The sequence below is a fragment of the Garra rufa genome, chromosome 2 (assembly GCF_049309525.1).
Source record: "Garra rufa chromosome 2, GarRuf1.0, whole genome shotgun sequence".
Taxonomy (NCBI): Eukaryota; Metazoa; Chordata; class Actinopteri; order Cypriniformes; family Cyprinidae; genus Garra; species Garra rufa.
Genome location: NC_133362.1, coordinates 63394835 through 63417933, shown reverse-complemented (window position 1 = coordinate 63417933; position 23099 = coordinate 63394835). Strand labels below are relative to the sequence as shown.

Sequence of the window (23099 nt, the reverse complement as noted above, 5' to 3'; positions counted from 1 at the left end):
CCGAAAGCCAGCCTCTGCTGCCTGCGTTGTTGGTATAGTTTAACTGGCACCGCACCCGTATGAAAAATGGAGGTGGCAGAAAGGAGCTCAGTGAACAAAAAGCCTGCCGTGACCCGGATTCGCTGCGGCCACAACGCAGAGTACTCTCCACTATACGATCACGGCGCCCCACTGGCTCACATCTGGTGGTGCCGGCCGTCCGAATTGAAAAAAAAAGGACTAGCTGCGCTTTTTATTACTGTGGAGAGAGGGCACACAAATCCGTGCTAGGGACACGGAAGAAAAGGGCCCGGCCACTTCTCCTCAGCACCGGCGAAGAGCGTAGTCGGCAGGATTCGAACCTGCGCGGGGAGACCCCAATGGATTTCTAGTCCATCACCTTAACCACTCGGCCACGACTACGGCGGCCCCGACGTCCTCTGTCCCGTTGTCAACCTCAAAGTTGGCTGAAAAAACAATGAACTGGCTACCGCTTTACTGAAATCGCCTAGCATAAAACTCCTAAAGGGGAAAACAGCCCACCACAAGCAACGAAACATTCATGAAGGGGCAGCATAGCAAACACTCTATGAGAACTCTATCACATCTTTAAGCGTACGCCGCCACACGGCAGAGCTGGACCGGCACGACTGCAAGCTGAGGGCGACAACAAGTAGATGGCCCTTCGCCCGAACAGGGACAGGGACTTGAACCCTGGACCCTCAGATTAAAAGTCTGATGCTCTACCGACTGAGCTATCCAGGCTCTTGTGTTTTGTGCGCCCCTTACTTTTTATATAAGAACACTTTCTCCACAAGCCGCCCAGCAGAAGCTCACTTGCCACAGGAGCTACGGGACAAAGGCCGCACGCAATTACGTCAGAGAGAGCGAAGGCCAAAGGCCTTGGAAGGCCCACCCGCCGTCGCAAAAAGCTAAAGGCAAAAGGGGGAATGCCCGACCGTAGTCGGCAGGGTTCGAACCTGCGCGGGGAGACCCCAATGGATTTCAAGTCCATCGCCTTTACCTCTCGGCCACGACTACACCTGCACGTGGACCGCCTGCTCTCGTCTCGAGGCGGGCAGCACAGGATGCCGCCGAGCTTCAGGCGCAAAATCCAACTGAAGGGTGAGTTGGCAAAAAGAAGCTGGACGTCCCCGTCGCTCAACGACAAAGGGCTGCCATGACCCGGATTCGAGCATTCTTATCTGACCGCTTAAATCTGGCACCGAACGCCTGCGTTGGTGGTATTGTGGTGAGCATAGCTGCCTTCCAAGAAGTTGACCCGGGTTCGATTCCCGGCCAACGCGCAGTTTTTGGCTGCGGTTGACCTCGAAGCAGAACTCCTTCTGTGACCTCTGTCTGCACCAAAAGCTTTTGGATGAGTCGTTCAACAGCAGCAAAGAACTAGGTCTCCTCGTTGGGGAATCTAACCCCGGTCTTCCACGTGACAGGGGAGATACTGTCCACCATACTAACGAAGAGTTGCGCTTGCTGTTCTTCGCTCCCAGCACACGCGACTGCACCCAACTTGCCAAAACGAGCCCCTACTCCATGAAATACCAGATTGACCCGCCACGAGCTAAAGTCTCTCAATATCTTGAATGCTACACATTACAGTGGGTCATTATTTGGACCGCTTTATTTCATTTAATATTTTTTTTGGCCTCTAATACGGGGGCATGAAAAAAGAGATGACATTACCTTGATCGGGTTTGTGAATACTGGGTGAGGGAAGGGACTTTCATAACTTTTACTTCTCCCATTTGGAGTGAGGGGGTGACGAAAATCATGTTGGCAGGTGTCGGCACCCTAGATTACCCTTGGTGAGCGTAGTGGTTTACCACAGTGAGCGCACAGGTCCAAGGGCATAGAGACACATCTCGAGTTTCTCGTCATCAGCGCATAAATCTTTCGCCTTTTACCAAAGATTTCCGTGGAGGGGAACCTTTGCGAGTGACCTGTATTTTTGGGGGCTCTGCTCACAGCAGAGCTACACTAGAGTGTCAAGAGCAGAGTCAATCTGGCCACCCGCCAACGTGCAGTGGAACGAAGCGCGCCTCGTCATGGTCTGTGTTTGCAGCCTTTGCGCTTCCAGCTTCGCAGCTTCAAATTTCTTTAGCCAGCATGGAAAGACAGCGCTCTCTCGTCCATGACGCGAGAAAAACTCTGGACGGGCTCAAACAAAGATGGCTTTTAGCTCTTTTGGCCCTATCAGTGACTCGTGCGCTTCGAGCCTTCTTTGTTGACCCTGAAAGCCAGCCTCTGCTGCCTGCGTTGTTGGTATAGTTTAACTGGCACCGCACCCGAGCGAAAAATGGAGGTGGCAGAAAGGAGCTCAGTGAACAAAAAGCCTGCCGTGACCCGGATTCGCTGCGGCCACAACGCAGAGTACTCTCCACTATACGATCACGGCGCCCCACTGGCTCACATCTGGTGGTGCCGGCCGTCCGAATTGAAAAAAAAAGGACTAGCGGCGCTTTTTATTACTGTGGAGAGAGGGCACACAAATCCGTGCTAGGGACACGGAAGAAAAGGGCCCGGCCACTTCTCCTCAGCACCGGCGAAGAGCGTAGTCGGCAGGATTCGAACCTGCGCGGGGAGACCCCAATGGATTTCTAGTCCATCGCCTTAACCACTCGGCCACGACTACGGCGGCCCCGACGTCCTCTGTCCCGTTGTCAACCTCAAAGTTGGCTGAAAAAACAATGAACTGGCTACCGCTTTACTGAAATCGCCTAGCATAAAACTCCTAAAGGGGAAAACAGCCCACCACAAGCAACGAAACATTCATGAAGGGGCAGCATAGCAAACACTCTATGAGAACTCTATCACATCTTTAAGCGTACGCCGCCACACGGCAGAGCTGGACCGGCACGACTGCAAGCTGAGGGCGACAACAAGAAGATGGCCCTTCGCCCGAACAGGGACAGGGACTTGAACCCTGGACCCTCAGATTAAAAGTCTGATGCTCTACCAACTGAGCTATCCAGGCTCTTGTGTTTTGTGCGCCTCTTACTTTTTATATAAGAACACTTTCTCCACAAGCCGCCCAGCAGAAGCTCACTTGCCACAGGAGCTACGGGACAAAGGCCGCACGCAATTACGTCAGAGTGAGCGAAGGCCAAACCACCGTCGCAAAAAGCTAAAGGCAAAAGGGGGAATGCCCGACCGTAGTCGGCAGGGTTCGAACCTGCGCGGGGAGACCCCAATGGATTTCAAGTCCATCGCCTTAACCTCTCGGCCACGACTACGCCTGCATGTGGACCGCCTGCTCTCGTCTCGAGGCGGGCAGCACAGGATGCCGCCGAGCTTCAGGCGCAAAATCCAACTGAAGGGTGAGTTGGCAAAAAGAAGCTGGACGTCCCCGTCGCTCAACGACAAAGGGCTGCCATGACCCGGATTCGAGCATTCTTATCTGACCGCTTAAATCTGGCACCGAGCGCCTGCGTTGGTGGTATTGTGGTGAGCATAGCTGCCTTCCAAGAAGTTGACCCGGGTTCGATTCCCGGCCAACGCACATTTTTTGGCTGCGGTTGACCTCGAAGCAGAACTCCTTCTGTGACCTCGGTCTGCACCAAAAGCTTTTGGATGAGTCGTTCAACAGCAGCAAAGAACTAGGTCTCCTCGTTGGGGAATCTAACCCTGGTCTTCCACGTGACAGGGGGAGATACTGTCCACCATACTAACGAAGAGTTGCGCTTGCTGTTCTTCGCTCCCAGCACACGCGACTGCACCCAACTTGCCAAAACGAGCCCCTACTCCATGAAATACCAGATTGACCCGCCACGAGCTAAAGTCTCTCAATATCTTGAATGCTACACATTACAGTGGGTCATTATTTGGACCGCTTTATTTCATTTAATATTTTTTTTGGCCTCTAATACGGGGGCATGAAAAAAGAGATGACATTACCTTGATCGGGTTTGTGAATACTGGGTGAGGGAAGGGACTTTCATAACTTTTACTTCTCCCATTTGGAGTGAGGGGGGTGACGAAAATCATGTTGGCAGGTGTCGGCACCCTAGATTACCCTTGGTGAGCGTAGTGGTTTACCACAGTGAGCGCACAGGTCCAAGGGCATAGAGACACATCTCGAGTTTCTCGTCATCAGCGCATAAATCTTTCGCCTTTTATTAAAGATTTCCGTGGAGGGGAACCTTTGCGAGTGACCTGTATTTTTGGGGGCTCTGCTCACAGCAGAGCTACACTAGAGTGTCAAGAGCAGAGTCAATCTGGCCACCCGCCAGCGTGCAGTGGAACGAAGCGCGCCTCGTCGTGGTCTGTGTTTGCAGCCTTTGCGCTTCCAGCATCGCAGCTTCAAATTTCTTTAGACAGCATGGAAAGACAGCGCTCTCTCATCCATGACGCGAGAAAAACTCTGGACGGGCTCAAACAAAGATGGCCTTTAGCTCTTTTGGCCCTATCAGTGACTCGTGCGCTTCGAGCCTTCTTTGTTGACCCCGAAAGCCAGCCTCTGCTGCCTGCGTTGTTGGTATAGTTTAACTGGCACCGCACCCGTATGAAAAATGGAGGTGGCAGAAAGGAGCTCAGTGAACAAAAAGCCTGCCGTGACCCGGATTCGAACCGGGGTTGCTGCGGCCACAACGTAGAGTACTCTCCACTATACGATCACGGCGCCCCACTGGCTCACATCTGGTGGTGCCGGCCGTCCGAATTGAAAAAAAAAAGGACTAGCGGCGCTTTTTAGTACTGTGGAGAGAGGGCACACAAATCCGTGCTAGGGACACGGAAGAAAAGGGCCCGGCCACTTCTCCTCAGCACCGGCGAAGAGCGTAGTCGGCAGGATTCGAACCTGCGCGGGGAGACCCCAATGGATTTCTAGTCCATCGCCTTAACCACTCGGCCACGACTACGGCGGCCCAGATGTCCTCTGTCCCGTTGTCAACCTCAAAGTTGGCTGAAAAAACAATGAACTGGCTACCGCTTTACTGAAATCGCCTAGCATAAAACTCCTAAAGGGGAAAACAGCCCACCACAAGCAACGAAACATTCATGAAGGGGCAGCATAGCAAACACTCTATGTGAACTCTATCACATCTTTAAGCGTACGCCGCCACACGGCAGAGCTGGACCGGCACGACTGCAAGCTGAGGGCGACAACAAGAAGATGGCCCTTCGCCCGAACAGGGACTTGAACCCTGGACCCTCAGATTAAAAGTCTGATGCTCTACCGACTGAGCTATCCAGGCTCTTGTGTTTTGTGCGCCTCTTACTTTTTATATAAGAACACTTTCTCCACAAGCCGCCCAGCAGAAGCTCACTTGCCACAGGAGCTACGGGACAAAGGCCGCACGCAATTACGTCAGAGAGAGCGAAGGCCAAAGGCCTTGGAAGGCCCACCCGCCGTCGCAAAAAGCTAAAGGCAAAAGGGGGAATGCCCGACCGTAGTCGGCAGGGTTCGAACCTGCGCGGGGAGACCCCAATGGATTTCAAGTCCATCGCCTTAACCTCTCGGCCACGACTACGCCTGCATGTGGACCGCCTGCTCTCGTCTCGAGGCGGGCAGCACAGGATGCCGCCGAGCTTCAGGCGCAAAATCCAACTGAAGGGTGAGTTGGCAAAAAGAAGCTGGACGTCCCCGTCGCTCAACGACAAAGGGCTGCCATGACCCGGATTCGAGCATTCTTATCTGACCGCTTAAATCTGGCACCGAGCGCCTGCGTTGGTGGTATTGTGGTGAGCATAGCTGCCTTCCAAGAAGTTGACCCGGGTTCGATTCCCGGCCAACGCGCAGTTTTTGGCTGCGGTTGACCTCGAAGCAGAACTCCTTCTGTGACCTCTGTCTGCACCAAAAGCTTTTGGATGAGTCGTTCAACAGCAGCAAAGAACTAGGTCTCCTCGTTGGGGAATCTAACCCCGGTCTTCCACGTGACAGGGGGAGATACTGTCCACCATACTAACGAAGAGTTGCGCTTGCTGTTCTTCGCTCCCAGCACACGCGACTGCACCCAACTTGCCAAAACGAGCCCCTACTCCATGAAATACCAGATTGACCCGCCACGAGCTAAAGTCTCTCAATATCTTGAATGCTACACATTACAGTGGGTCATTATTTGGACCGCTTTATTTCATTTAATATTTTTTTTGGCCTCTAATACGGGGGCATGAAAAAAGAGATGACATTACCTTGATCGGGTTTGTGAATACTGGGTGAGGGAAGGGACTTTCATAACTTTTACTTCTCCCATTTGGAGTGAGGGGGTGACGAAAATCATGTTGGCAGGTGTCGGCACCCTAGATTACCCTTGGTGAGCGTAGTGGTTTACCACAGTGAGCGCACAGGTCCAAGGGCATAGAGACACATCTCGAGTTTCTCGTCATCAGCGCATAAATCTTTCGCCTTTTACCAAAGATTTCCGTGGAGGGGAACCTTTGCGAGTGACCTGTATTTTTGGGGGCTCTGCTCACAGCAGAGCTACACTAGAGTGTCAAGAGCAGAGTCAATCTGGCCACCCGCCAACGTGCAGTGGAACGAAGCGCGCCTCGTCATGGTCTGTGTTTGCAGCCTTTGCGCTTCCAGCTTCGCAGCTTCAAATTTCTTTAGCCAGCATGGAAAGACAGCGCTCTCTCGTCCATGACGCGAGAAAAACTCTGGACGGGCTCAAACAAAGATGGCTTTTAGCTCTTTTGGCCCTATCAGTGACTCGTGCGCTTCGAGCCTTCTTTGTTGACCCTGAAAGCCAGCCTCTGCTGCCTGCGTTGTTGGTATAGTTTAACTGGCACCGCACCCGAGCGAAAAATGGAGGTGGCAGAAAGGAGCTCAGTGAACAAAAAGCCTGCCGTGACCCGGATTCGCTGCGGCCACAACGCAGAGTACTCTCCACTATACGATCACGGCGCCCCACTGGCTCACATCTGGTGGTGCCGGCCGTCCGAATTGAAAAAAAAAGGACTAGCGGCGCTTTTTATTACTGTGGAGAGAGGGCACACAAATCCGTGCTAGGGACACGGAAGAAAAGGGCCCGGCCACTTCTCCTCAGCACCGGCGAAGAGCGTAGTCGGCAGGATTCGAACCTGCGCGGGGAGACCCCAATGGATTTCTAGTCCATCGCCTTAACCACTCGGCCACGACTACGGCGGCCCCGACGTCCTCTGTCCCGTTGTCAACCTCAAAGTTGGCTGAAAAAACAATGAACTGGCTACCGCTTTACTGAAATCGCCTAGCATAAAACTCCTAAAGGGGAAAACAGCCCACCACAAGCAACGAAACATTCATGAAGGGGCAGCATAGCAAACACTCTATGAGAACTCTATCACATCTTTAAGCGTACGCCGCCACACGGCAGAGCTGGACCGGCACGACTGCAAGCTGAGGGCGACAACAAGAAGATGGCCCTTCGCCCGAACAGGGACAGGGACTTGAACCCTGGACCCTCAGATTAAAAGTCTGATGCTCTACCAACTGAGCTATCCAGGCTCTTGTGTTTTGTGCGCCTCTTACTTTTTATATAAGAACACTTTCTCCACAAGCCGCCCAGCAGAAGCTCACTTGCCACAGGAGCTACGGGACAAAGGCCGCACGCAATTACGTCAGAGAGAGCGAAGGCCAAAGGCCTTGGAAGGCCCACCCGCCGTCGCAAAAAGCTAAAGGCAAAAGGGGGAATGCCCGACCGTAGTCGGCAGGGTTCGAACCTGCGCGGGGAGACCCCAATGGATTTCAAGTCCATCGCCTTTACCTCTCGGCCACGACTACACCTGCACGTGGACCGCCTGCTCTCGTCTCGAGGCGGGCAGCACAGGATGCCGCCGAGCTTCAGGCGCAAAATCCAACTGAAGGGTGAGTTGGCAAAAAGAAGCTGGACGTCCCCGTCGCTCAACGACAAAGGGCTGCCATGACCCGGATTCGAGCATTCTTATCTGACCGCTTAAATCTGGCACCGAACGCCTGCGTTGGTGGTATTGTGGTGAGCATAGCTGCCTTCCAAGAAGTTGACCCGGGTTCGATTCCCGGCCAACGCGCAGTTTTTGGCTGCGGTTGACCTCGAAGCAGAACTCCTTCTGTGACCTCTGTCTGCACCAAAAGCTTTTGGATGAGTCGTTCAACAGCAGCAAAGAACTAGGTCTCCTCGTTGGGGAATCTAACCCCGGTCTTCCACGTGACAGGGGAGATACTGTCCACCATACTAACGAAGAGTTGCGCTTGCTGTTCTTCGCTCCCAGCACACGCGACTGCACCCAACTTGCCAAAACGAGCCCCTACTCCATGAAATACCAGATTGACCCGCCACGAGCTAAAGTCTCTCAATATCTTGAATGCTACACATTACAGTGGGTCATTATTTGGACCGCTTTATTTCATTTAATATTTTTTTTGGCCTCTAATACGGGGGCATGAAAAAAGAGATGACATTACCTTGATCGGGTTTGTGAATACTGGGTGAGGGAAGGGACTTTCATAACTTTTACTTCTCCCATTTGGAGTGAGGGGGTGACGAAAATCATGTTGGCAGGTGTCGGCACCCTAGATTACCCTTGGTGAGCGTAGTGGTTTACCACAGTGAGCGCACAGGTCCAAGGGCATAGAGACACATCTCGAGTTTCTCGTCATCAGCGCATAAATCTTTCGCCTTTTACCAAAGATTTCCGTGGAGGGGAACCTTTGCGAGTGACCTGTATTTTTGGGGGCTCTGCTCACAGCAGAGCTACACTAGAGTGTCAAGAGCAGAGTCAATCTGGCCACCCGCCAACGTGCAGTGGAACGAAGCGCGCCTCGTCATGGTCTGTGTTTGCAGCCTTTGCGCTTCCAGCTTCGCAGCTTCAAATTTCTTTAGCCAGCATGGAAAGACAGCGCTCTCTCGTCCATGACGCGAGAAAAACTCTGGACGGGCTCAAACAAAGATGGCTTTTAGCTCTTTTGGCCCTATCAGTGACTCGTGCGCTTCGAGCCTTCTTTGTTGACCCTGAAAGCCAGCCTCTGCTGCCTGCGTTGTTGGTATAGTTTAACTGGCACCGCACCCGAGCGAAAAATGGAGGTGGCAGAAAGGAGCTCAGTGAACAAAAAGCCTGCCGTGACCCGGATTCGCTGCGGCCACAACGCAGAGTACTCTCCACTATACGATCACGGCGCCCCACTGGCTCACATCTGGTGGTGCCGGCCGTCCGAATTGAAAAAAAAAGGACTAGCGGCGCTTTTTATTACTGTGGAGAGAGGGCACACAAATCCGTGCTAGGGACACGGAAGAAAAGGGCCCGGCCACTTCTCCTCAGCACCGGCGAAGAGCGTAGTCGGCAGGATTCGAACCTGCGCGGGGAGACCCCAATGGATTTCTAGTCCATCGCCTTAACCACTCGGCCACGACTACGGCGGCCCCGACGTCCTCTGTCCCGTTGTCAACCTCAAAGTTGGCTGAAAAAACAATGAACTGGCTACCGCTTTACTGAAATCGCCTAGCATAAAACTCCTAAAGGGGAAAACAGCCCACCACAAGCAACGAAACATTCATGAAGGGGCAGCATAGCAAACACTCTATGAGAACTCTATCACATCTTTAAGCGTACGCCGCCACACGGCAGAGCTGGACCGGCACGACTGCAAGCTGAGGGCGACAACAAGAAGATGGCCCTTCGCCCGAACAGGGACAGGGACTTGAACCCTGGACCCTCAGATTAAAAGTCTGATGCTCTACCAACTGAGCTATCCAGGCTCTTGTGTTTTGTGCGCCTCTTACTTTTTATATAAGAACACTTTCTCCACAAGCCGCCCAGCAGAAGCTCACTTGCCACAGGAGCTACGGGACAAAGGCCGCACGCAATTACGTCAGAGTGAGCGAAGGCCAAACCACCGTCGCAAAAAGCTAAAGGCAAAAGGGGGAATGCCCGACCGTAGTCGGCAGGGTTCGAACCTGCGCGGGGAGACCCCAATGGATTTCAAGTCCATCGCCTTAACCTCTCGGCCACGACTACGCCTGCATGTGGACCGCCTGCTCTCGTCTCGAGGCGGGCAGCACAGGATGCCGCCGAGCTTCAGGCGCAAAATCCAACTGAAGGGTGAGTTGGCAAAAAGAAGCTGGACGTCCCCGTCGCTCAACGACAAAGGGCTGCCATGACCCGGATTCGAGCATTCTTATCTGACCGCTTAAATCTGGCACCGAGCGCCTGCGTTGGTGGTATTGTGGTGAGCATAGCTGCCTTCCAAGAAGTTGACCCGGGTTCGATTCCCGGCCAACGCACAGTTTTTGGCTGCGGTTGACCTCGAAGCAGAACTCCTTCTGTGACCTCGGTCTGCACCAAAAGCTTTTGGATGAGTCGTTCAACAGCAGCAAAGAACTAGGTCTCCTCGTTGGGGAATCTAACCCTGGTCTTCCACGTGACAGGGGGAGATACTGTCCACCATACTAACGAAGAGTTGCGCTTGCTGTTCTTCGCTCCCAGCACACGCGACTGCACCCAACTTGCCAAAACGAGCCCCTACTCCATGAAATACCAGATTGACCCGCCACGAGCTAAAGTCTCTCAATATCTTGAATGCTACACATTACAGTGGGTCATTATTTGGACCGCTTTATTTCATTTAATATTTTTTTTGGCCTCTAATACGGGGGCATGAAAAAAGAGATGACATTACCTTGATCGGGTTTGTGAATACTGGGTGAGGGAAGGGACTTTCATAACTTTTACTTCTCCCATTTGGAGTGAGGGGGGTGACGAAAATCATGTTGGCAGGTGTCGGCACCCTAGATTACCCTTGGTGAGCGTAGTGGTTTACCACAGTGAGCGCACAGGTCCAAGGGCATAGAGACACATCTCGAGTTTCTCGTCATCAGCGCATAAATCTTTCGCCTTTTATTAAAGATTTCCGTGGAGGGGAACCTTTGCGAGTGACCTGTATTTTTGGGGGCTCTGCTCACAGCAGAGCTACACTAGAGTGTCAAGAGCAGAGTCAATCTGGCCACCCGCCAGCGTGCAGTGGAACGAAGCGCGCCTCGTCGTGGTCTGTGTTTGCAGCCTTTGCGCTTCCAGCATCGCAGCTTCAAATTTCTTTAGACAGCATGGAAAGACAGCGCTCTCTCATCCATGACGCGAGAAAAACTCTGGACGGGCTCAAACAAAGATGGCCTTTAGCTCTTTTGGCCCTATCAGTGACTCGTGCGCTTCGAGCCTTCTTTGTTGACCCCGAAAGCCAGCCTCTGCTGCCTGCGTTGTTGGTATAGTTTAACTGGCACCGCACCCGTATGAAAAATGGAGGTGGCAGAAAGGAGCTCAGTGAACAAAAAGCCTGCCGTGACCCGGATTCGAACCGGGGTTGCTGCGGCCACAACGTAGAGTACTCTCCACTATACGATCACGGCGCCCCACTGGCTCACATCTGGTGGTGCCGGCCGTCCGAATTGAAAAAAAAAGGACTAGCGGCGCTTTTTAGTACTGTGGAGAGAGGGCACACAAATCCGTGCTAGGGACACGGAAGAAAAGGGCCCGGCCACTTCTCCTCAGCACCGGCGAAGAGCGTAGTCGGCAGGATTCGAACCTGCGCGGGGAGACCCCAATGGATTTCTAGTCCATCGCCTTAACCACTCGGCCACGACTACGGCGGCCCCGACGTCCTCTGTCCCGTTGTCAACCTCAAAGTTGGCTGAAAAAACAATGAACTGGCTACCGCTTTACTGAAATCGCCTAGCATAAAACTCCTAAAGGGGAAAACAGCCCACCACAAGCAACGAAACATTCATGAAGGGGCAGCATAGCAAACACTCTATGAGAACTCTATCACATCTTTAAGCGTACGCCGCCACACGGCAGAGCTGGACCGGCACGACTGCAAGCTGAGGGCGACAACAAGAAGATGGCCCTTCGCCCGAACAGGGACAGGGACTTGAACCCTGGACCCTCAGATTAAAAGCCTGATGCTCTACCGACTGAGCTATCCAGGCTCTTGTGTTTTGTGCGCCCCTTACTTTTTATATAAGAACACTTTCTCCACAAGCCGCCCAGCAGAAGCTCACTTGCCACAGGAGCTACGGGACAAAGGCCGCACGCAATTACGTCAGAGAGAGCGAAGGCCAAAGGCCTTGGAAGGCCCACCCGCCGTCGCAAAAAGCTAAAGGCAAAAGGGGGAATGCCCGACCGTAGTCGGCAGGGTTCGAACCTGCGCGGGGAGACCCCAATGGATTTCAAGTCCATCGCCTTTACCTCTCGGCCACGACTACACCTGCACGTGGACCGCCTGCTCTCGTCTCGAGGCGGGCAGCACAGGATGCCGCCGAGCTTCAGGCGCAAAATCCAACTGAAGGGTGAGTTGGCAAAAAGAAGCTGGACGTCCCCGTCGCTCAACGACAAAGGGCTGCCATGACCCGGATTCGAGCATTCTTATCTGACCGCTTAAATCTGGCACCGAACGCCTGCGTTGGTGGTATTGTGGTGAGCATAGCTGCCTTCCAAGAAGTTGACCCGGGTTCGATTCCCGGCCAACGCGCAGTTTTTGGCTGCGGTTGACCTTGAAGCAGAACTCCTTCTGTGACCTCTGTCTGCACCAAAAGCTTTTGGATGAGTCGTTCAACAGCAGCAAAGAACTAGGTCTCCTCGTTGGGGAATCTAACCCCGGTCTTCCACGTGACAGGGGAGATACTGTCCACCATACTAACGAAGAGTTGCGCTTGCTGTTCTTCGCTCCCAGCACACGCGACTGCACCCAACTTGCCAAAACGAGCCCCTACTCCATGAAATACCAGATTGACCCGCCACGAGCTAAAGTCTCTCAATATCTTGAATGCTACACATTACAGTGGGTCATTATTTGGACCGCTTTATTTCATTTAATATTTTTTTGGCCTCTAATACGGGGGCATGAAAAAAGAGATGACATTACCTTGATCGGGTTTGTGAATACTGGGTGAGGGAAGGGACTTTCATAACTTTTACTTCTCCCATTTGGAGTGAGGGGGTGACGAAAATCATGTTGGCAGGTGTCGGCACCCTAGATTACCCTTGGTGAGCGTAGTGGTTTACCACAGTGAGCGCACAGGTCCAAGGGCATAGAGACACATCTCGAGTTTCTCGTCATCAGTGCATAAATCTTTCGCCTTTTACCAAAGATTTCCGTGGAGGGGAACCTTTGCGAGTGACCTGTACTTTTGGGGGCTCTGCTCACAGCAGAGCTACACTAGAGTGTCAAGAGCAGAGTCAATCTGGCCACCCGCCAACGTGCAGTGGAACGAAGCGCGCCTCGTCATGGTCTGTGTTTGCAGCCTTTGCGCTTCCAGCTTCGCAGCTTCAAATTTCTTTAGCCAGCATGGAAAGACAGCGCTCTCTCGTCCATGACGCGAGAAAAACTCTGGACGGGCTCAAACAAAGATGGCTTTTAGCTCTTTTGGCCCTATCAGTGACTCGTGCGCTTCGAGCCTTCTTTGTTGACCCTGAAAGCCAGCCTCTGCTGCCTGCGTTGTTGGTATAGTTTAACTGGCACCGCACCCGTGCGAAAAATGGAGGTGGCAGAAAGGAGCTCAGTGAACAAAAAGCCTGCCGTGACCCGGATTCGCTGCGGCCACAACGCAGAGTACTCTCCACTATACGATCACGGCGCCCCACTGGCTCACATCTGGTGGTGCCGGCCGTCCGAATTGAAAAAAAAAGGACTAGCTGCGCTTTTTATTACTGTGGAGAGAGGGCACACAAATCCGTGCTAGGGACACGGAAGAAAAGGGCCCGGCCACTTCTCCTCAGCACCGGCGAAGAGCGTAGTCGGCAGGATTCGAACCTGCGCGGGGAGACCCCAATGGATTTCTAGTCCATCGCCTTAACCACTCGGCCACGACTACGGCGGCCCCGACGTCCTCTGTCCCGTTGTCAACCTCAAAGTTGGCTGAAAAAACAATGAACTGGCTACCGCTTTACTGAAATCGCCTAGCATAAAACTCCTAAAGGGGAAAACAGCCCACCACAAGCAACGAAACATTCATGAAGGGGCAGCATAGCAAACACTCTATGAGAACTCTATCACATCTTTAAGCGTACGCCGCCACACGGCAGAGCTGGACCGGCACGACTGCAAGCTGAGGGCGACAACAAGAAGATGGCCCTTCGCCCGAACAGGGACAGGGACTTGAACCCTGGACCCTCAGATTAAAAGCCTGATGCTCTACCGACTGAGCTATCCAGGCTCTTGTGTTTTGTGCGCCCCTTACTTTTTATATAAGAACACTTTCTCCACAAGCCGCCCAGCAGAAGCTCACTTGCCACAGGAGCTACGGGACAAAGGCCGCACGCAATTACGTCAGAGAGAGCGAAGGCCAAAGGCCTTGGAAGGCCCACCCGCCGTCGCAAAAAGCTAAAGGCAAAAGGGGGAATGCCCGACCGTAGTCGGCAGGGTTCGAACCTGCGCGGGGAGACCCCAATGGATTTCAAGTCCATCGCCTTTACCTCTCGGCCACGACTACACCTGCACGTGGACCGCCTGCTCTCGTCTCGAGGCGGGCAGCACAGGATGCCGCCGAGCTTCAGGCGCAAAATCCAACTGAAGGGTGAGTTGGCAAAAAGAAGCTGGACGTCCCCGTCGCTCAACGACAAAGGGCTGCCATGACCCGGATTCGAGCATTCTTATCTGACCGCTTAAATCTGGCACCGAACGCCTGCGTTGGTGGTATTGTGGTGAGCATAGCTGCCTTCCAAGAAGTTGACCCGGGTTCGATTCCCGGCCAACGCGCAGTTTTTGGCTGCGGTTGACCTTGAAGCAGAACTCCTTCTGTGACCTCTGTCTGCACCAAAAGCTTTTGGATGAGTCGTTCAACAGCAGCAAAGAACTAGGTCTCCTCGTTGGGGAATCTAACCCCGGTCTTCCACGTGACAGGGGAGATACTGTCCACCATACTAACGAAGAGTTGCGCTTGCTGTTCTTCGCTCCCAGCACACGCGACTGCACCCAACTTGCCAAAACGAGCCCCTACTCCATGAAATACCAGATTGACCCGCCACGAGCTAAAGTCTCTCAATATCTTGAATGCTACACATTACAGTGGGTCATTATTTGGACCGCTTTATTTCATTTAATATTTTTTTGGCCTCTAATACGGGGGCATGAAAAAAGAGATGACATTACCTTGATCGGGTTTGTGAATACTGGGTGAGGGAAGGGACTTTCATAACTTTTACTTCTCCCATTTGGAGTGAGGGGGTGACGAAAATCATGTTGGCAGGTGTCGGCACCCTAGATTACCCTTGGTGAGCGTAGTGGTTTACCACAGTGAGCGCACAGGTCCAAGGGCATAGAGACACATCTCGAGTTTCTCGTCATCAGCGCATAAATCTTTCGCCTTTTACCAAAGATTTCCGTGGAGGGGAACCTTTGCGAGTGACCTGTATTTTTGGGGGCTCTGCTCACAGCAGAGCTACACTAGAGTGTCAAGAGCAGAGTCAATCTGGCCACCCGCCAACGTGCAGTGGAACGAAGCGCGCCTCGTCATGGTCTGTGTTTGCAGCCTTTGCGCTTCCAGCTTCGCAGCTTCAAATTTCTTTAGCCAGCATGGAAAGACAGCGCTCTCTCGTCCATGACGCGAGAAAAACTCTGGACGGGCTCAAACAAAGATGGCTTTTAGCTCTTTTGGCCCTATCAGTGACTCGTGCGCTTCGAGCCTTCTTTGTTGACCCTGAAAGCCAGCCTCTGCTGCCTGCGTTGTTGGTATAGTTTAACTGGCACCGCACCCGAGCGAAAAATGGAGGTGGCAGAAAGGAGCTCAGTGAACAAAAAGCCTGCCGTGACCCGGATTCGCTGCGGCCACAACGCAGAGTACTCTCCACTATACGATCACGGCGCCCCACTGGCTCACATCTGGTGGTGCCGGCCGTCCGAATTGAAAAAAAAAGGACTAGCGGCGCTTTTTATTACTGTGGAGAGAGGGCACACAAATCCGTGCTAGGGACACGGAAGAAAAGGGCCCGGCCACTTCTCCTCAGCACCGGCGAAGAGCGTAGTCGGCAGGATTCGAACCTGCGCGGGGAGACCCCAATGGATTTCTAGTCCATCGCCTTAACCACTCGGCCACGACTACGGCGGCCCCGACGTCCTCTGTCCCGTTGTCAACCTCAAAGTTGGCTGAAAAAACAATGAACTGGCTACCGCTTTACTGAAATCGCCTAGCATAAAACTCCTAAAGGGGAAAACAGCCCACCACAAGCAACGAAACATTCATGAAGGGGCAGCATAGCAAACACTCTATGAGAACTCTATCACATCTTTAAGCGTACGCCGCCACACGGCAGAGCTGGACCGGCACGACTGCAAGCTGAGGGCGACAACAAGAAGATGGCCCTTCGCCCGAACAGGGACAGGGACTTGAACCCTGGACCCTCAGATTAAAAGTCTGATGCTCTACCAACTGAGCTATCCAGGCTCTTGTGTTTTGTGCGCCTCTTACTTTTTATATAAGAACACTTTCTCCACAAGCCGCCCAGCAGAAGCTCACTTGCCACAGGAGCTACGGGACAAAGGCCGCACGCAATTACGTCAGAGTGAGCGAAGGCCAAACCACCGTCGCAAAAAGCTAAAGGCAAAAGGGGGAATGCCCGACCGTAGTCGGCAGGGTTCGAACCTGCGCGGGGAGACCCCAATGGATTTCAAGTCCATCGCCTTAACCTCTCGGCCACGACTACGCCTGCATGTGGACCGCCTGCTCTCGTCTCGAGGCGGGCAGCACAGGATGCCGCCGAGCTTCAGGCGCAAAATCCAACTGAAGGGTGAGTTGGCAAAAAGAAGCTGGACGTCCCCGTCGCTCAACGACAAAGGGCTGCCATGACCCGGATTCGAGCATTCTTATCTGACCGCTTAAATCTGGCACCAAGCGCCTGCGTTGGTGGTATTGTGGTGAGCATAGCTGCCTTCCAAGAAGTTGACCCGGGTTCGATTCCCGGCCAACGCACAGTTTTTGGCTGCGGTTGACCTCGAAGCAGAACTCCTTCTGTGACCTCGGTCTGCACCAAAAGCTTTTGGATGAGTCGTTCAACAGCAGCAAAGAACTAGGTCTCCTCGTTGGGGAATCTAACCCCGGTCTTCCACGTGACAGGGGGAGATACTGTCCACCATACTAACGAAGAGTTGCGCTTGCTGTTCTTCGCTCCCAGCACACGCGACTGCACCCAACTTGCCAAAACGAGCCCCTACTCCATGAAATACCAGATTGACCCGCCACGAGCTAAAGTCTCTCAATATCTTGAATGCTACACATTACAGTGGGTCATTATTTGGACCGCTTTATTTCATTTAATATTTTTTTTGGCCTCTAATACGGGGGCATGAAAAAAGAGATGACATTACCTTGATCGGGTTTGTGAATACTGGGTGAGGGAAGGGACTTTCATAACTTTTACTTCTCCCATTTGGAGTGAGGGGGTGACGAAAATCATGTTGGCAGGTGTCGGCACCCTAGATTACCCTTGGTGAGCGTAGTGGTTTACCACAGTGAGCGCACAGGTCCAAGGGCATAGAGACACATCTCGAGTTTCTCGTCATCAGCGCATAAATCTTTCGCCTTTTACCAAAGATTTCCGTGGAGGGGAACCTTTGCGAGTGACCTGTATTTTTGGGGTCTCTGCTCACAGCAGAGCTACACTAGAGTGTCAAGAGCAGAGTCAATCTGGCCACCCGCCAACGTGCAGTGGAACGAAGCGCGCCTCGTCATGGTCTGTGTTTGCAGCCTTTGCGCTTCCAGCTTCGCAGCTTCAAATTTCTTTAGCCAGCATGGAAAGACAGCGCTCTCTCGTCCATGACGCGAGAAAAACTCTGGACGGGCTCAAACAAAGATGGCTTTTAGCTCTTTTGGCCCTATCAGTGACTCGTGCGCTTCGAGCCTTCTTTGTTGACCCTGAAAGCCAGCCTCTGCTGCCTGCGTTGTTGGTATAGTTTAACTGGCACCGCACCCGAGCGAAAAATGGAGGTGGCAGAAAGGAGCTCAGTGAACAAAAAGCCTGCCGTGACCCGGATTCGCTGCGGCCACAACGCAGAGTACTCTCCACTATACGATCACGGCGCCCCACTGGCTCACATCTGGTGGTGCCGGCCGTCCGAATTGAAAAAAAAAGGACTAGCGGCGCTTTTTATTACTGTGGAGAGAGGGCACACAAATCCGTGCTAGGGACACGGAAGAAAAGGGCCCGGCCACTTCTCCTCAGCACCGGCGAAGAGCGTAGTCGGCAGGATTCGAACCTGCGCGGGGAGACCCCAATGGATTTCTAGTCCATCGCCTTAACCACTCGGCCACGACTACGGCGGCCCCGACGTCCTCTGTCCCGTTGTCAACCTCAAAGTTGGCTGAAAAAACAATGAACTGGCTACCGCTTTACTGAAATCGCCTAGCATAAAACTCCTAAAGGGGAAAACAGCCCACCACAAGCAACGAAACATTCATGAAGGGGCAGCATAGCAAACACTCTATGAGAACTCTATCACATCTTTAAGCGTACGCCGCCACACGGCAGAGCTGGACCGGCACGACTGCAAGCTGAGGGCGACAACAAGAAGATGGCCCTTCGCCCGAACAGGGACAGGGACTTGAACCCTGGACCCTCAGATTAAAAGTCTGATGCTCTACCAACTGAGCTATCCAGGCTCTTGTGTTTTGTGCGCCTCTTACTTTTTATATAAGAACACTTTCTCCACAAGCCGCCCAGCAGAAGCTCACTTGCCACAGGAGCTACGGGACAAAGGCCGCACGCAATTACGTCAGAGAGAGCGAAGGCCAAAGGCCTTGGAAGGCCCACCCGCCGTCGCAAAAAGCTAAAGGCAAAAGGGGGAATGCCCGACCGTAGTCGGCAGGGTTCGAACCTGCGCGGGGAGACCCCAATGGATTTCAAGTCCATCGCCTTTACCTCTCGGCCACGACTACACCTGCACGTGGACCGCCTGCTCTCGTCTCGAGGCGGGCAGCACAGGATGCCGCCGAGCTTCAGGCGCAAAATCCAACTGAAGGGTGAGTTGGCAAAAAGAAGCTGGACGTCCCCGTCGCTCAACGACAAAGGGCTGCCATGACCCGGATTCGAGCATTCTTATCTGACCGCTTAAATCTGGCACCGAACGCCTGCGTTGGTGGTATTGTGGTGAGCATAGCTGCCTTCCAAGAAGTTGACCCGGGTTCGATTCCCGGCCAACGCGCAGTTTTTGGCTGCGGTTGACCTCGAAGCAGAACTCCTTCTGTGACCTCTGTCTGCACCAAAAGCTTTTGGATGAGTCGTTCAACAGCAGCAAAGAACTAGGTCTCCTCGTTGGGGAATCTAACCCCGGTCTTCCACGTGACAGGGGAGATACTGTCCACCATACTAACGAAGAGTTGCGCTTGCTGTTCTTCGCTCCCAGCACACGCGACTGCACCCAACTTGCCAAAACGAGCCCCTACTCCATGAAATACCAGATTGACCCGCCACGAGCTAAAGTCTCTCAATATCTTGAATGCTACACATTACAGTGGGTCATTATTTGGACCGCTTTATTTCATTTAATATTTTTTTTGGCCTCTAATACGGGGGCATGAAAAAAGAGATGACATTACCTTGATCGGGTTTGTGAATACTGGGTGAGGGAAGGGACTTTCATAACTTTTACTTCTCCCATTTGGAGTGAGGGGGTGACGAAAATCATGTTGGCAGGTGTCGGCACCCTAGATTACCCTTGGTGAGCGTAGTGGTTTACCACAGTGAGCGCACAGGTCCAAGGGCATAGAGACACATCTCGAGTTTCTCGTCATCAGCGCATAAATCTTTCGCCTTTTACCAAAGATTTCCGTGGAGGGGAACCTTTGCGAGTGACCTGTATTTTTGGGGTCTCTGCTCACAGCAGAGCTACACTAGAGTGTCAAGAGCAGAGTCAATCTGGCCACCCGCCAACGTGCAGTGGAACGAAGCGCGCCTCGTCATGGTCTGTGTTTGCAGCCTTTGCGCTTCCAGCTTCGCAGCTTCAAATTTCTTTAGCCAGCATGGAAAGACAGCGCTCTCTCGTCCATGACGCGAGAAAAACTCTGGACGGGCTCAAACAAAGATGGCTTTTAGCTCTTTTGGCCCTATCAGTGACTCGTGCGCTTCGAGCCTTCTTTGTTGACCCTGAAAGCCAGCCTCTGCTGCCTGCGTTGTTGGTATAGTTTAACTGGCACCGCACCCGAGCGAAAAATGGAGGTGGCAGAAAGGAGCTCAGTGAACAAAAAGCCTGCCGTGACCCGGATTCGCTGCGGCCACAACGCAGAGTACTCTCCACTATACGATCACGGCGCCCCACTGGCTCACATCTGGTGGTGCCGGCCGTCCGAATTGAAAAAAAAAGGACTAGCGGCGCTTTTTATTACTGTGGAGAGAGGGCACACAAATCCGTGCTAGGGACACGGAAGAAAAGGGCCCGGCCACTTCTCCTCAGCACCGGGGAAGAGCGTAGTCGGCAGGATTCGAACCTGCGCGGGGAGACCCCAATGGATTTCTAGTCCATCGCCTTAACCACTCGGCCACGACTACGGCGGCCCCGACGTCCTCTGTCCCGTTGTCAACCTCAAAGTTGGCTGAAAAAACAATGAACTGGCTACCGCTTTACTGAAATCGCCTAGCATAAAACTCCTAAAGGGGAAAACAGCCCACCACAAGCAACGAAACATTCATGAAGGGGCAGCATAGCAAACACTCTATGAGAACTCTATCACATCTTTAAGCGTACGCCGCCACACGGCAGAGCTGGACCGGCACGACTGCAAGCTGAGGGCGACAACAAGAAGATGGCCCTTCGCCCGAACAGGGACAGGGACTTGAACCCTGGACCCTCAGATTAAAAGTCTGATGCTCTACCAACTGAGCTATCCAGGCTCTTGTGTTTTGTGCGCCTCTTACTTTTTATATAAGAACACTTTCTCCACAAGCCGCCCAGCAGAAGCTCACTTGCCACAGGAGCTACGGGACAAAGGCCGCACGCAATTACGTCAGAGTGAGCGAAGGCCAAACCACCGTCGCAAAAAGCTAAAGGCAAAAGGGGGAATGCCCGACCGTAGTCGGCAGGGTTCGAACCTGCGCGGGGAGACCCCAATGGATTTCAAGTCCATCGCCTTAACCTCTCGGCCACGACTACGCCTGCATGTGGACCGCCTGCTCTCGTCTCGAGGCGGGCAGCACAGGATGCCGCCGAGCTTCAGGCGCAAAATCCAACTGAAGGGTGAGTTGGCAAAAAGAAGCTGGACGTCCCCGTCGCTCAACGACAAAGGGCTGCCATGACCCGGATTCGAGCATTCTTATCTGACCGCTTAAATCTGGCACCGAGCGCCTGCGTTGGTGGTATTGTGGTGAGCATAGCTGCCTTCCAAGAAGTTGACCCGGGTTCGATTCCCGGCCAACGCACAGTTTTTGGCTGCGGTTGACCTCGAAGCAGAACTCCTTCTGTGACCTCGGTCTGCACCAAAAGCTTTTGGATGAGTCGTTCAACAGCAGCAAAGAACTAGGTCTCCTCGTTGGGGAATCTAACCCTGGTCTTCCACGTGACAGGGGGAGATACTGTCCACCATACTAACGAAGAGTTGCGCTTGCTGTTCTTCGCTCCCAGCACACGCGACTGCACCCAACTTGCCAAAACGAGCCCCTACTCCATGAAATACCAGATTGACCCGCCACGAGCTAAAGTCTCTCAATATCTTGAATGCTACACATTACAGTGGGTCATTATTTGGACCGCTTTATTTCATTTAATATTTTTTTTGGCCTCTAATACGGGGGCATGAAAAAAGAGATGACATTACCTTGATCGGGTTTGTGAATACTGGGTGAGGGAAGGGACTTTCATAACTTTTACTTCTCCCATTTGGAGTGAGGGGGGTGACGAAAATCATGTTGGCAGGTGTCGGCACCCTAGATTACCCTTGGTGAGCGTAGTGGTTTACCACAGTGAGCGCACAGGTCCAAGGGCATAGAGACACATCTCGAGTTTCTCGTCATCAGCGCATAAATCTTTCGCCTTTTATTAAAGATTTCCGTGGAGGGGAACCTTTGCGAGTGACCTGTATTTTTGGGGGCTCTGCTCACAGCAGAGCTACACTAGAGTGTCAAGAGCAGAGTCAATCTGGCCACCCGCCAGCGTGCAGTGGAACGAAGCGCGCCTCGTCGTGGTCTGTGTTTGCAGCCTTTGCGCTTCCAGCATCGCAGCTTCAAATTTCTTTAGACAGCATGGAAAGACAGCGCTCTCTCATCCATGACGCGAGAAAAACTCTGGACGGGCTCAAACAAAGATGGCCTTTAGCTCTTTTGGCCCTATCAGTGACTCGTGCGCTTCGAGCCTTCTTTGTTGACCCCGAAAGCCAGCCTCTGCTGCCTGCGTTGTTGGTATAGTTTAACTGGCACCGCACCCGTATGAAAAATGGAGGTGGCAGAAAGGAGCTCAGTGAACAAAAAGCCTGCCGTGACCCGGATTCGAACCGGGGTTGCTGCGGCCACAACGTAGAGTACTCTCCACTATACGATCACGGCGCCCCACTGGCTCACATCTGGTGGTGCCGGCCGTCCGAATTGAAAAAAAAAGGACTAGCGGCGCTTTTTAGTACTGTGGAGAGAGGGCACACAAATCCGTGCTAGGGACACGGAAGAAAAGGGCCCGGCCACTTCTCCTCAGCACCGGCGAAGAGCGTAGTCGGCAGGATTCGAACCTGCGCGGGGAGACCCCAATGGATTTCTAGTCCATCGCCTTAACCACTCGGCCACGACTACGGCGGCCCCGACGTCCTCTGTCCCGTTGTCAACCTCAAAGTTGGCTGAAAAAACAATGAACTGGCTACCGCTTTACTGAAATCGCCTAGCATAAAACTCCTAAAGGGGAAAACAGCCCACCACAAGCAACGAAACATTCATGAAGGGGCAGCATAGCAAACACTCTATGAGAACTCTATCACATCTTTAAGCGTACGCCGCCACACGGCAGAGCTGGACCGGCACGACTGCAAGCTGAGGGCGACAACAAGAAGATGGCCCTTCGCCCGAACAGGGACAGGGACTTGAACCCTGGACCCTCAGATTAAAAGCCTGATGCTCTACCGACTGAGCTATCCAGGCTCTTGTGTTTTGTGCGCCCCTTACTTTTTATATAAGAACACTTTCTCCACAAGCCGCCCAGCAGAAGCTCACTTGCCACAGGAGCTACGGGACAAAGGCCGCACGCAATTACGTCAGAG

General features: G+C 53.1%; 32 non-coding genes across 32 annotated transcripts; 10 read left to right on the top strand and 22 right to left on the bottom strand.

Annotated features, from left to right (window-relative positions):
• Positions 1-320: 320 nt before the first annotated feature.
• Positions 321-402, bottom strand: trnas-aga (transfer RNA serine (anticodon AGA)). Its single transcript has one exon. It is a non-coding gene; the product is annotated as a tRNA-Ser (tRNA).
• Positions 403-938: 536 nt separating this feature from the next.
• trnas-uga (transfer RNA serine (anticodon UGA)) lies at positions 939-1020 on the bottom strand. The gene has a single exon. It is a non-coding gene; the product is annotated as a tRNA-Ser (tRNA).
• An 836-nt stretch (positions 1021-1856) lies between these two features.
• Positions 1857-1971, top strand: LOC141327334 (U5 spliceosomal RNA). The gene has a single exon (XR_012354635.1). It is a non-coding gene; the product is annotated as a U5 spliceosomal RNA (small nuclear RNA).
• Positions 1972-2547: 576 nt separating this feature from the next.
• trnas-aga (transfer RNA serine (anticodon AGA)) lies at positions 2548-2629 on the bottom strand. Its single transcript has one exon. It is a non-coding gene; the product is annotated as a tRNA-Ser (tRNA).
• A 519-nt stretch (positions 2630-3148) lies between these two features.
• Positions 3149-3230, bottom strand: trnas-uga (transfer RNA serine (anticodon UGA)). The gene has a single exon. It is a non-coding gene; the product is annotated as a tRNA-Ser (tRNA).
• An 838-nt stretch (positions 3231-4068) lies between these two features.
• Positions 4069-4183, top strand: LOC141327433 (U5 spliceosomal RNA). The gene has a single exon (XR_012354730.1). It is a non-coding gene; the product is annotated as a U5 spliceosomal RNA (small nuclear RNA).
• Positions 4184-4771: 588 nt separating this feature from the next.
• On the bottom strand, positions 4772-4853 carry trnas-aga (transfer RNA serine (anticodon AGA)). The gene has a single exon. It is a non-coding gene; the product is annotated as a tRNA-Ser (tRNA).
• A 263-nt stretch (positions 4854-5116) lies between these two features.
• trnak-uuu (transfer RNA lysine (anticodon UUU)) lies at positions 5117-5189 on the bottom strand. Its single transcript has one exon. It is a non-coding gene; the product is annotated as a tRNA-Lys (tRNA).
• A 194-nt stretch (positions 5190-5383) lies between these two features.
• trnas-uga (transfer RNA serine (anticodon UGA)) lies at positions 5384-5465 on the bottom strand. Its single transcript has one exon. It is a non-coding gene; the product is annotated as a tRNA-Ser (tRNA).
• Positions 5466-6302: 837 nt separating this feature from the next.
• LOC141327333 (U5 spliceosomal RNA) lies at positions 6303-6417 on the top strand. Its single transcript, XR_012354634.1, has one exon. It is a non-coding gene; the product is annotated as a U5 spliceosomal RNA (small nuclear RNA).
• A 576-nt stretch (positions 6418-6993) lies between these two features.
• Positions 6994-7075, bottom strand: trnas-aga (transfer RNA serine (anticodon AGA)). Its single transcript has one exon. It is a non-coding gene; the product is annotated as a tRNA-Ser (tRNA).
• A 536-nt stretch (positions 7076-7611) lies between these two features.
• trnas-uga (transfer RNA serine (anticodon UGA)) lies at positions 7612-7693 on the bottom strand. Its single transcript has one exon. It is a non-coding gene; the product is annotated as a tRNA-Ser (tRNA).
• Positions 7694-8529: 836 nt separating this feature from the next.
• LOC141327331 (U5 spliceosomal RNA) lies at positions 8530-8644 on the top strand. The gene has a single exon (XR_012354633.1). It is a non-coding gene; the product is annotated as a U5 spliceosomal RNA (small nuclear RNA).
• A 576-nt stretch (positions 8645-9220) lies between these two features.
• trnas-aga (transfer RNA serine (anticodon AGA)) lies at positions 9221-9302 on the bottom strand. Its single transcript has one exon. It is a non-coding gene; the product is annotated as a tRNA-Ser (tRNA).
• Positions 9303-9821: 519 nt separating this feature from the next.
• Positions 9822-9903, bottom strand: trnas-uga (transfer RNA serine (anticodon UGA)). Its single transcript has one exon. It is a non-coding gene; the product is annotated as a tRNA-Ser (tRNA).
• Positions 9904-10741: 838 nt separating this feature from the next.
• On the top strand, positions 10742-10856 carry LOC141327432 (U5 spliceosomal RNA). The gene has a single exon (XR_012354729.1). It is a non-coding gene; the product is annotated as a U5 spliceosomal RNA (small nuclear RNA).
• Positions 10857-11443: 587 nt separating this feature from the next.
• Positions 11444-11525, bottom strand: trnas-aga (transfer RNA serine (anticodon AGA)). Its single transcript has one exon. It is a non-coding gene; the product is annotated as a tRNA-Ser (tRNA).
• A 536-nt stretch (positions 11526-12061) lies between these two features.
• On the bottom strand, positions 12062-12143 carry trnas-uga (transfer RNA serine (anticodon UGA)). Its single transcript has one exon. It is a non-coding gene; the product is annotated as a tRNA-Ser (tRNA).
• An 835-nt stretch (positions 12144-12978) lies between these two features.
• LOC141327439 (U5 spliceosomal RNA) lies at positions 12979-13093 on the top strand. The gene has a single exon (XR_012354735.1). It is a non-coding gene; the product is annotated as a U5 spliceosomal RNA (small nuclear RNA).
• A 576-nt stretch (positions 13094-13669) lies between these two features.
• trnas-aga (transfer RNA serine (anticodon AGA)) lies at positions 13670-13751 on the bottom strand. The gene has a single exon. It is a non-coding gene; the product is annotated as a tRNA-Ser (tRNA).
• A 536-nt stretch (positions 13752-14287) lies between these two features.
• trnas-uga (transfer RNA serine (anticodon UGA)) lies at positions 14288-14369 on the bottom strand. Its single transcript has one exon. It is a non-coding gene; the product is annotated as a tRNA-Ser (tRNA).
• Positions 14370-15204: 835 nt separating this feature from the next.
• Positions 15205-15319, top strand: LOC141327330 (U5 spliceosomal RNA). Its single transcript, XR_012354632.1, has one exon. It is a non-coding gene; the product is annotated as a U5 spliceosomal RNA (small nuclear RNA).
• Positions 15320-15895: 576 nt separating this feature from the next.
• Positions 15896-15977, bottom strand: trnas-aga (transfer RNA serine (anticodon AGA)). The gene has a single exon. It is a non-coding gene; the product is annotated as a tRNA-Ser (tRNA).
• A 519-nt stretch (positions 15978-16496) lies between these two features.
• trnas-uga (transfer RNA serine (anticodon UGA)) lies at positions 16497-16578 on the bottom strand. Its single transcript has one exon. It is a non-coding gene; the product is annotated as a tRNA-Ser (tRNA).
• An 837-nt stretch (positions 16579-17415) lies between these two features.
• LOC141327401 (U5 spliceosomal RNA) lies at positions 17416-17529 on the top strand. The gene has a single exon (XR_012354700.1). It is a non-coding gene; the product is annotated as a U5 spliceosomal RNA (small nuclear RNA).
• A 577-nt stretch (positions 17530-18106) lies between these two features.
• Positions 18107-18188, bottom strand: trnas-aga (transfer RNA serine (anticodon AGA)). The gene has a single exon. It is a non-coding gene; the product is annotated as a tRNA-Ser (tRNA).
• Positions 18189-18724: 536 nt separating this feature from the next.
• trnas-uga (transfer RNA serine (anticodon UGA)) lies at positions 18725-18806 on the bottom strand. Its single transcript has one exon. It is a non-coding gene; the product is annotated as a tRNA-Ser (tRNA).
• Positions 18807-19642: 836 nt separating this feature from the next.
• Positions 19643-19756, top strand: LOC141327400 (U5 spliceosomal RNA). Its single transcript, XR_012354699.1, has one exon. It is a non-coding gene; the product is annotated as a U5 spliceosomal RNA (small nuclear RNA).
• A 577-nt stretch (positions 19757-20333) lies between these two features.
• On the bottom strand, positions 20334-20415 carry trnas-aga (transfer RNA serine (anticodon AGA)). The gene has a single exon. It is a non-coding gene; the product is annotated as a tRNA-Ser (tRNA).
• A 519-nt stretch (positions 20416-20934) lies between these two features.
• trnas-uga (transfer RNA serine (anticodon UGA)) lies at positions 20935-21016 on the bottom strand. Its single transcript has one exon. It is a non-coding gene; the product is annotated as a tRNA-Ser (tRNA).
• An 838-nt stretch (positions 21017-21854) lies between these two features.
• LOC141327431 (U5 spliceosomal RNA) lies at positions 21855-21969 on the top strand. Its single transcript, XR_012354728.1, has one exon. It is a non-coding gene; the product is annotated as a U5 spliceosomal RNA (small nuclear RNA).
• A 587-nt stretch (positions 21970-22556) lies between these two features.
• trnas-aga (transfer RNA serine (anticodon AGA)) lies at positions 22557-22638 on the bottom strand. Its single transcript has one exon. It is a non-coding gene; the product is annotated as a tRNA-Ser (tRNA).
• Between the last annotated feature and the right edge of the window lie 461 nt (positions 22639-23099).